We start from the raw sequence: 9784 nt of genomic DNA, 5'->3' as shown, positions 1-9784 counted from the left end.
CACCATATACAAAAATCAACTCAAAACGGATTAAAGACTTAAACATAAGACAAGATACAATAAACCTCCTAGAGGAAAACATAGGCAAAACATTATCTGACATACATCTCAAAAGTTTTCTCCTAGAAGAAATAAAAGCAAGAATAAACAAATGGGACCTAAGGAAACTTACAAGCTTCTGCACAGCAAAGGAAACCAGAAGTAAAAGAAGAAGAAAACCTACGGAATGGGAGAAAATTTTTGCAAGTGAAACCGACAAAGGCTTGATCTCCAGAATATATAAGCAGCTCATACGACTCAATAAGAAAAAAATAAACAACCCAATCCAAAAATGGGCAGAAGACCTAAACAAGCAATTCTCCAAGGAAGACATACAAATGATCAAAAAGCACATGAAAAAATGCTGTGTCACTAATTATCAGAGAAATGCAAATCAAAGCTACAATGAGGTATCACCTCACACCAGTCAGAATGGCCGTCATTCAAAAATCCACAAATGACAAATGCTGGAGAGGCTGTGGAGAAAGGGGAACCCTCCTACACTGCTGGTGGGAATGCAGTTTGGTGCAGCCACTATGGAAAACAGTGTGGAGATTCCTCAAAATACTAGGAATAGACTTACCATATGACCCAGGAATCCCACTCCTGGGCTTGTATCCAGAAGGAAATCTACTTCAGGATGACACCTGCACCCCAATGTTCATAGCAGCACTATTTACAATAGCCAAAACATGGAAACAGCCTAAATGTCCATCAACAGGTGACTGGATAAAGAAGATGTTGTATATTTATACAATGGAATACTACTCAGCCATAAAAACCGACAACATAATGCCACTTGCAGCAACATGGATGCTCCTGGAGAATGTCATTCTAAGTGAAGTAAGCCAGAAAGAGAAAGAAAAATACCATATGAGATCGCTCATATGTGGAATCTAAGAAACAAAAACAAAAACAGACAAACAAACAAAAACAAAGCATAAATAAAGGACAGAAATAGACTCACAGACAGAGAATACAGACTTGTGGTTATCAGGGGGGTGGAGGGTGGGAAGGGATAGACTGGGATTTCAAAATTGTAGAATAGACTACACTGTATAGCACAGGGAAATATACACAAAATGTTATGATAACTCACAGAGAAAAAAATGTGAGAATGAGTGTGTATATGTCCATGAATAACTGAAAAATTGTGCTGAACACTGGAATTTGACACAACATTGTAAAATGAGTTTAAATCAATAAAAAATGTTTTAAAAAAATACTTCCTGCCAATTCTCAGAGAAAAAACAAATCAATGTCCCAGAAAGACTTGCTGCATTTTCCTGTGGTGTCTGTGCCCCCTGTCATGTCATTCTATACTCCCTTCTGAGAAACACACATTGCCAGTCATTCACCCGGAAACTAATCAACCAACCAAATACATTCTACTACCTGAACCTTAGAGTCAATTCTTCTGTTTTCCAGAGACATTATAAAAGTAGTTTAGGACTGCATATATGATCATCTAACCCCAATGTACTAAAGAAATCATTTATTTCATTATGAAAATTATTTAGAGCTCCAGTTTTGGACCCTGGAATAGATCTTCTCTTTAAAAAACCAGGCAATATAAGATGTGAAATTTGAAACACTTTACTGAAGCATTTGGAGAGAAAGCAGATGAAAATCTTCATGCATCAGAACTGGGCAGATCATTAGCCTTGGCCTGGGGAAAGGAGATTTCCCCTCTCCTAATTTATACAAAAGAGCCCTCACTTGCCAACCTGTGTACTTTCTAGCTTTGTCTATACAATGTTTGTCTTTTTGTTTTGCATGAAAGATCAGTGTGAGCTACCAGCAGCCCTGCCTCTTATGCCCTAAGTTATCTTACAAAAAAATGGAAGAAGCATGTGAATATGTGTAACATACATGACATTCACAGCCAAAGAAGTTTCTTCTGACAGCAGTCCTATTTGAATGTCTAGGTGAAATGATCAGTCACTTCCTAAAAGAAGACAGGACCCTAGCTTCCCATGGTTGTCGGTCCAGTTCCTTCACTTAACATGTTAAAGTTGGGTGTAGTAACATCCAGAGCCCTTACACTGTGGAACATGATTCCTAAGTAGGTTCTGGTGCTCCACCAGCCCGCCACGATGAGTGCTGGTTCTCACCACTCACAGGCTCCCCTTCTCTGGAGAAACACCCTTGCCAAATGGCAGCCCCTGGCCCTGGCTCAGATGATACCCCAACCCACTTCCTGGGGTGCACTTCAGCCAGGGACTGACTGGCTGATGGGTGCAGATGGCTTTCCCCCACTTGCCTCAGTTGGGAACCAACTCTGGGGTGCATTCTGTTCTCCTGAGTTTCCTGGTGAGAGAAGAATGACACCAGGCTCTGGCTGGGACCATGCTCTCACACGCCCTCCCTCCCCCTGCCCACCCCCACCTTGTTTCTCTCACTCCGCTTCTCCTGAGAGTTACCCTCCAGGAAATCACCTCCACAAGGACCCCCAGCTCAGGCTCTACTTGTTCAGAACCTGACCTAAGACTGTAAATGATACTGTATATTTATTTTACTATTATTACTAACAGTATCATTACTGAGATGCATTACGTAAGTGTCCCAGGTTTAATGATTGATCAAGAGAGCTGTTCAACTTCCTAAAACTGATGTCAAGTTCAAATATGAATATGCTGAAAATACCGGTGTGTACTAATCATCTAACGCCAAAAGAAAATCCATTGAAAACTAAAAATATGAAAGTTACAAAACTGAAAATCAGTGTATAATTTTTTAAATTTCTAGGTATAACTAAAAGTATTATTAATATAACAATAGAATGCTTAGAAAGAATCGATTTGATTTGAAGAATTTAAAAAGGACTTACTTTAAGGAAACTAATTTGCTGAATAAGCTCTGGTTTCCCGTGAACATTCACTCCTCATTTTTGTTTTGTTCTTGGAGATTTTTCACTTGAATATACAATTTTTCATTTTCCTTTTTATAAATAGAAAGTTACATTTTAGTTAAGTTATATTGTAGTTAAGTCAGCAGGACCTATATAACATTAGCATATGTGCTCATGAAAGATACATCCTTTATTTTTAGTCTTTAAATATCTTCAGTTTTTGAGAAAGATTTAAAATCTTTTTCAAACTGTTTCAATTTTCTCGAGGACAATTTGCTAGCTGAAAACAATTCTTTCCAAAACGCTCAAAATACTTAGTAAACAAAAAAGTTGCAGAGCTTCCCAAAGCCAAAGAACCTGTCAGTATAATGTACCGCGTTTCACAGGGTAAGTGGGTGAGTGACTGCAGGAAAAACCACTTCCTGATTTTGCACACCAGGGATGGAAAGGCCAGGGGGGCTCTCTGTGTGATAGAAAAGAAAAAACCCGACTCCATATTAGATCTGTTCCTTTGGCTTTAAACCTGTGCTCTGTTTTCTAGGCTCAGTCTTGCCAACTCTGCACCTTTTGTGAAACAATGTTGACAATAGCCTGAAATGTACAGGAGAGCCTATTCTCAAGGCTCTGACTTTTAAGGATATTAATACTTATCCATTCATATAAAGATAACACGTTGCAGAATATAAAATAACATTTATTTTTCTGGAGGTTTACAGGGGCACCATGATCTGACCTACATGGACAGCTGCAAGAACACAGGATTCCAAGAACAAAGAATTCTTATGCCAAAAAGTTTGCAACAACCAAGCAAGTAGGAAAAGACCCTGAATTCTGACTTGGGGAAGATGGTTCTCCAGGACCTTAGTCTGTTATCTTCTTGGTCTGCTGGCTTTCTGAATGGCTTTCTAAATAAAGTAGCTACTCTTTGCCCCAGTAAACTGTCTCCTAATTTACTGGCCTGTTGTGCAGTGAGCAGAGTGAGTTTGGACTTGGTGACATTTGCATCTTCTTTTTTTCTGTTTTTGGCCCATCTTTCTGTGGTGAGGAAACTGGATGGAGCCACAGTGGGTATCCAGGCTTGTTTCTGGAATTCCCTGTAAGCAAGGAGGTAGAGACTAGGTGTTTCTGGAAGATCAGGATGAGGCAAAGCAAAGCCTAGACCCAGCTCAACACTTGGCTTGAGCTAAAGAGGGATTCAAACAGTGAGATCAGTGGCAATCTGTGCTTAGATGCTCTGGCTTATTAACCTCTTTAAAATTAAGAATCTGATGAAAACCAAGGACCTTTGAAAATCTAATGAAACTCTGAACTGTCTCACCACGCCTGGCCTAATCCCTGGCAGATAGTCTGTGCTTAATTATCTGCAGAATTCTTGAAACCCAGAAAACTATGTACATATGTTAACATACAAGTCTTGCATTCTGTGTGTGTGTGAGAGAGGGGAGGCTGGCGTACTTAAGGGTCTGTTCCTTAAAGCGCACGCTCCGTGCAGCAAGTGCAGAATGGCAGGCAGAGGGTTTGGATGGCTCTCACTAACTCTAGGGCTGTGTGTCCTGCAAAATCAGTGCCATCTCATTTGCAGTAAATGCTGTTATCTCTGATGCTGTAACACCTACTCTGGATGTCCCTGAAGTGAAAATGCTTTTTATTGGCATGCTCAAGGCTTAGGCTACTACTGTCAAAGGAGAAAATGGTAATGAGATGGAAAGGGGAGGGAATTAAAAAAGAGGGGGGGAAATGAAGGTGAGGTCTCTTGCTGGAGATCACCAAACCTGTCCTGCCTGCCTGTCAGGTCAGCGTCACCAAGATGCCATCACACAGAACAAATATCTGACTTCTACAGGACACATACATGTTTTCTCCCACTTTTAAGTCAAATTGTTTTCAAACTCAGGGCACTGCTAATTGATTTCAGATTCATATTTCCGAATATAATATCAAAGCTAGCCAATATTAAGAACTGAAAAACATTACAGAAAATGAAAGAAAAATAGGATAGTTTCTAAGGAAACATGGCTGTAAAATTAGTAACAGACAACACACATTAACTGGTTACTGTGTGGAGGGCACTCAGGTTGGTCTGCACTGTCTTTTTTTTTTTTATGATTTAAATATATATACTTCCTAATGTGGCTTTAATGTCACACAAGTGGCTTTTAAGTGTAAAGCAAGAGAAAACAGGTAGCCAAGAAAAGCCCGCCCAGGCCTCTGTTCTCCAAGCCTGTGGAAGGCCCAGCCAGGCCAGCTGATCCCTGACCAGTGGGTATAGCAGCAGCTGTGAAAAAGGCCCCGTGACCCTCAGGGAGATCCAAGGCGTAGGCCCTGCACCCTCAGAAACCTGGTTTCCCATGGGGCCGTGGGCCCCTCTGGGCCCCTGGCTCACTACACCAGTGAAAACCCCCTTAATCCACATTCTTTCAACTCTGACTAGGGAAGGGCGGCTCCCCTGGCAGGCAGACCAGGGACAGAATCAGCCCGCCTTTGCTGCAGGGCTCTGAGAGACAGGCACTGTCTTATCTTAATTTCACAACCATTCTTAAGAGACAGTAACTGTCAGTCTCATTCCCATTTCAAGGAGGGGAAAACTGGCTCAGAGGGGGGATGTGATTTGACTAAGGCTGCACAGCAGGTAGTGAAGCAAAGTCTAAAGCCAGATTTTTTGATCCAGAACCCACCCTCTTTAACCACTTTAATTCTGCCCATGACAAATGTGCAGACCAGTCAACTGATTACTTCCTCATACTGCCAGAATTCCCATGACCTGTTAAATGAACACAAATATTTTTAAATGCCTTATTTTTAAAACCAAAGGATCTCATAGCAAACTCATTATGTGCTGAAGAACCATACCTGACATCCCTGGACAAGTGTCTCTTCCTATTTCTTTTTGGATTTACTTCAATTTTTCTTCAGTGACAGGAGCCAATGTTTCCTCAAAATGCAACCACCTTTGATTTTTGTTTGATTCTTCAAAGCTTCTTCATTGAGAAAATGCAGAAACTGTTTTATTAGGAAAAGGAAATGATGAAGTGAGCAAGAATAAAAGAAAACACAAGGTGCAGAGACCTAAACCAGTCTTACAACAGAGACAGGAAGGGGGCAGGGCACAGCCATTCAAGGAAGGCCACAGCAATTAACATCAAAATGGTGAAAGATTCAACCCCCAGTAGGCCTTGAGGCTCAGGATGATGAGATTTAACTTCTAGTAGACCTTGAGCTTCATTATACGGACATTGTAATAGTAACATGGTGAATGACATGCCCACAGGCACCATGGCAGTCCCAAGGCTAGTCACAAAAGGTCAAAGGGTGGAAAATGGCCAACTTCCTAGGAATCCCAGCCCCTTCCCCTTAGACTGGTCCTTCCACTTATTAGCATATAAAGCCACCAAACCCATAAAATCGAGCAACACAGTGCCTCACAGCCTCTCTCTCTCTCCCGCTTCTGAGACAGCCCACACTCTGTCTATGGAATGTGTACCTACTATTAATCTGAGCACCCAACCCCCACACCTTGTGGCCTTTCTCTTGCCTTTCAGTGTATTTCTCTGAATAAATCTACCTTCACTCAACTGTGGCTCGCTCTTGATATATTTCCTGCATGAAGCCAAGGACCCACGCCTGGCCTGGTTGGGTACATCCCAGGGGATCAACTGAAGCCTGGGACACAGCTCTGCTCATGCCCCACATTTTCCTGCATCACAACCATACTGGAATTAGCTTGACACCAGTGACAGTTAATTCATTACAGGATGTTTTGTGCTGATGGTTCTGACAATGGAATTAACTCAGAAATGCTACACAGTGTCATTCTCTGAACTTAGCCCTTCTATACCAATCTTTCTGAAACTCTGTCTTCCTTGAAGGTCAACGTGAACTAAGGGATTTATTTTCAAAAAGACTGCTAACAAGAGAATGATCAAAATGAGCCAATTTAAATTCTGATTTTTCCCCCAGGGGTTTGATTGAGGCTCTTCAGTTAGGAGACACTCTGGGGAACCAAGTTCGTGTTTGCTGTGACAAATGCATCAAGCCAAAGAGCCACAGGGACAGTGAGATTTAGCGGGGCGCACAAGTTCATTTTTCATAAATAAAAGGAAAAACAGGACAATGTGTCTAGTACATTGGCTCAAAGAACATAATTGTCTTGACTCAGTTTGAAGACTTCCTTTTCCTGCTGTCTTTGTAGTTCCTCCGTCTCATCTTCCAGCTCCTTTTTCTGAGAATGTGACTTTAATCCGCTCCCCAAGGGCCTATGCCCCTCTGCTTTTTCCTTCTGCTTCCTGAACTCTTTCAAACATAGTCAGTTCTGCTTCCTTGTTCCCATCACCGTATCCTGAAGAATCCTTTAAGGAAAAGCATTACTTCAGTAAGTAGCATTATATATTAGATTTGAACCCAGGGGGTTAGGGAAAAAAACCACAAAGAATGAAAATGACATGGTTAATAATGTTCTACTACACAAGAAAAATCAATAAATGTTCAATAAGAGTGAGAGTGCAGTATCACCCAGTGCAAAAGAAATTTCACATATTTCATTATTTATAATTTAATTTCAACATATAATTATAGACCATACAACCCTCATGAATATTACTGTGAAATTCAACTCCTACATTTGGAACCTGAACACAGGCATCAGTTTCTGTGGGGTCCTCAGACTTCTTGGGTAGCCATGCAGATTTCCCTGTGGGAAGATGGAGCTGCGGGCTTGGTGAGTCCTGCTCCAGATATTCCTAAATGTTATAAACAATGGATAAAAGCACCACAAATACAAACTACATTGAATGTGTATTCAGCAATTATACAACAAGAAGCACTAATACTACAGGAGCACTAAGACAAGTAAAGATCTCACAACAGGCTGGTGCATAACAAACGCCCTCACACAGCCGTCCCCCTGCATGCAGGACCCCGCACGCAGGACCCCTGCCTGGAACTGGCGTCTACTCCATCTACTGCAGAGGCCGACTGACACAAGGCTCATGTCCAATGACACATGGAGCTAAATAAATGTGAGGAGAATGTGGATCGGGATAATTTCAAGTTCTATTACTTTAAATAAATTATTCATTTAAATGTTCACAGCAATAACTAAAAGTATCTAAAAGAGGAATCAAAGAGCAGCTGATAACTTTATGAAGCATTTTAGTTCAGATTAAGTGGGCTTTAAAGCACATTTTTCTATATAAAGCATATCAAGTTATAGAATCACTGGAATAATATAAATTGCATTGAAACTATAACTACTAGTTTAAGTTTGATTAAAAAAGTGATAATCCTGCTCTAATACTGTGGTATCATACATTACATTAGGAAAAATGTTATTCATGTATATTTTGGTCAATTTTTTGGCTTTTAAGGTACCTCATATATCCCCAAACAGCAGAAATAGTTCTAAGGCCAATAATCATTCAGTTAATAATACAAAAACAAAGTTTCAGGGAACTCCCTAGAAGAGATCCAGAGGCCCGTACTCAAACCCTGCAGGTCATGAACTGACCCCCAGCAAACGTTTCCCTGACTGCCTTCGAAGTAAGTGAAGAATTAAAATTTTATATTTTTAATATAATTTCTTTAGGATGTTAACTTTTTAAATGCAAAGTTTACTTTTATCATTAAAAGTGAAATAAATGATTCTTAAACATTTGGAAACTACAGAAAATTCAAAAGAAGAAACAAGTCCCCAAAAGTACCTCACCCTAAGATTTCCTTTGAATCTTTTCCAGGTTTTTCTTATAGAGTAGTAATCATATTTAATTGGGCAGTTTGATGTAGAAGGTTTTCTGTAGCAACCTCTTAAAACATTCATAAAGGATCTGTTTGAGTCATTGAAAAATCAGGCCATTAATTCCTTCAAGTCACTGGAGGCCCATTAACGTGGCCTGTGAAGGGGTCAGACCTGCCAGCACTGTGATTCTCCCCAGGATGGGGTACCTGGGAGTGTGGCAGTTGGTTCTTGCTCCAGCTGCAGCCAGCCAGTGTTTTTACACCACAATTCTCCCTTCCTGATTTCTTCATTTTGACCTAAGTTGTTATTTTCAGTAATAGTACATGGACAGTATCTTTTCCTTTTATACAGGAAAGAAAAGTTGCTTAGATATAAAATTCAAACATGAAAACACTGCAGAATTTGGGACTTCTGAGCCCTTCTTAAAAAAAACAATGGATTCAAAAATTCAGTCAAATTATAAGGCAATCAAAATAATTCCAGAATGGTGGAGCAATGGCTAATGGACTGGTGAAAAGCATTCTGGCTCTGTAACAACCAGAACCAAGATCCACTTTTAAATGCTTAAGGGAATTATAGCTGCTGGAGAGAATATAATAAATATATTGATTATAAATAATATAGTCATATATAAATATATATAATATGGTATGTAACACATGTATTATGTATAGTATATAATAAAAATTTATAAAAAATACACTTATTAAAAATAAAACCAACAAAAATGGTAGGAGTCACGCGAGTAGGGGATGTAAGAGGTTTACTATGTATTTAAATGAGAAATAACCCTTGAAAAAAATCTGCATATGCTTAGCATATATTTGAGAAACTTTCTACATGTCTGATCTAATGTAATAAATATCACGATGTCAATCTCTATCCAAAAGATACTATGAATGTAGGCAAAAATATATAATTTTTAGTATTTCAATCTGAAATAGATATTTAAAAAAATGTCCAAAAGTTTTATCTTTAGCTTGATCACTTATGTTTGAAATATTTTTTTCTGTCATCAGGCAACCCTGCACAGACCACTTCTCTCCACTACATAAATCCTCATCAACTGCGTGCCTGTGGTGTGGCACTGACAGCAGTGGGGGAAAACGTTCAAGATTATGACAGTGATAAAATATTCCCAGCTGCAGGTTTTGGTTCAAAAT

General features: G+C 39.8%; 1 long non-coding RNA gene across 1 annotated transcript; it reads right to left on the bottom strand.

Moving 5' to 3' along the window:
* Positions 1-1585: 1585 nt before the first annotated feature.
* On the bottom strand, positions 1586-3453 carry LOC116660174. Its single transcript, XR_004315529.1, has 3 exons — positions 3248-3453; positions 2870-2979; positions 1586-2349 (listed from the first exon to the last, which is right to left on the bottom strand). It is a non-coding gene; the product is annotated as an uncharacterized LOC116660174 (long non-coding RNA).
* Between the last annotated feature and the right edge of the window lie 6331 nt (positions 3454-9784).

Source organism: Camelus ferus, chromosome 27, assembly GCF_009834535.1.
Source record: "Camelus ferus isolate YT-003-E chromosome 27, BCGSAC_Cfer_1.0, whole genome shotgun sequence".
Lineage (NCBI taxonomy): Eukaryota > Metazoa > Chordata > Mammalia > Artiodactyla > Camelidae > Camelus > Camelus ferus.
Note: the sequence above shows the minus strand (reverse complement) of the source record. Positions and strands in the feature narration are given on the sequence as shown.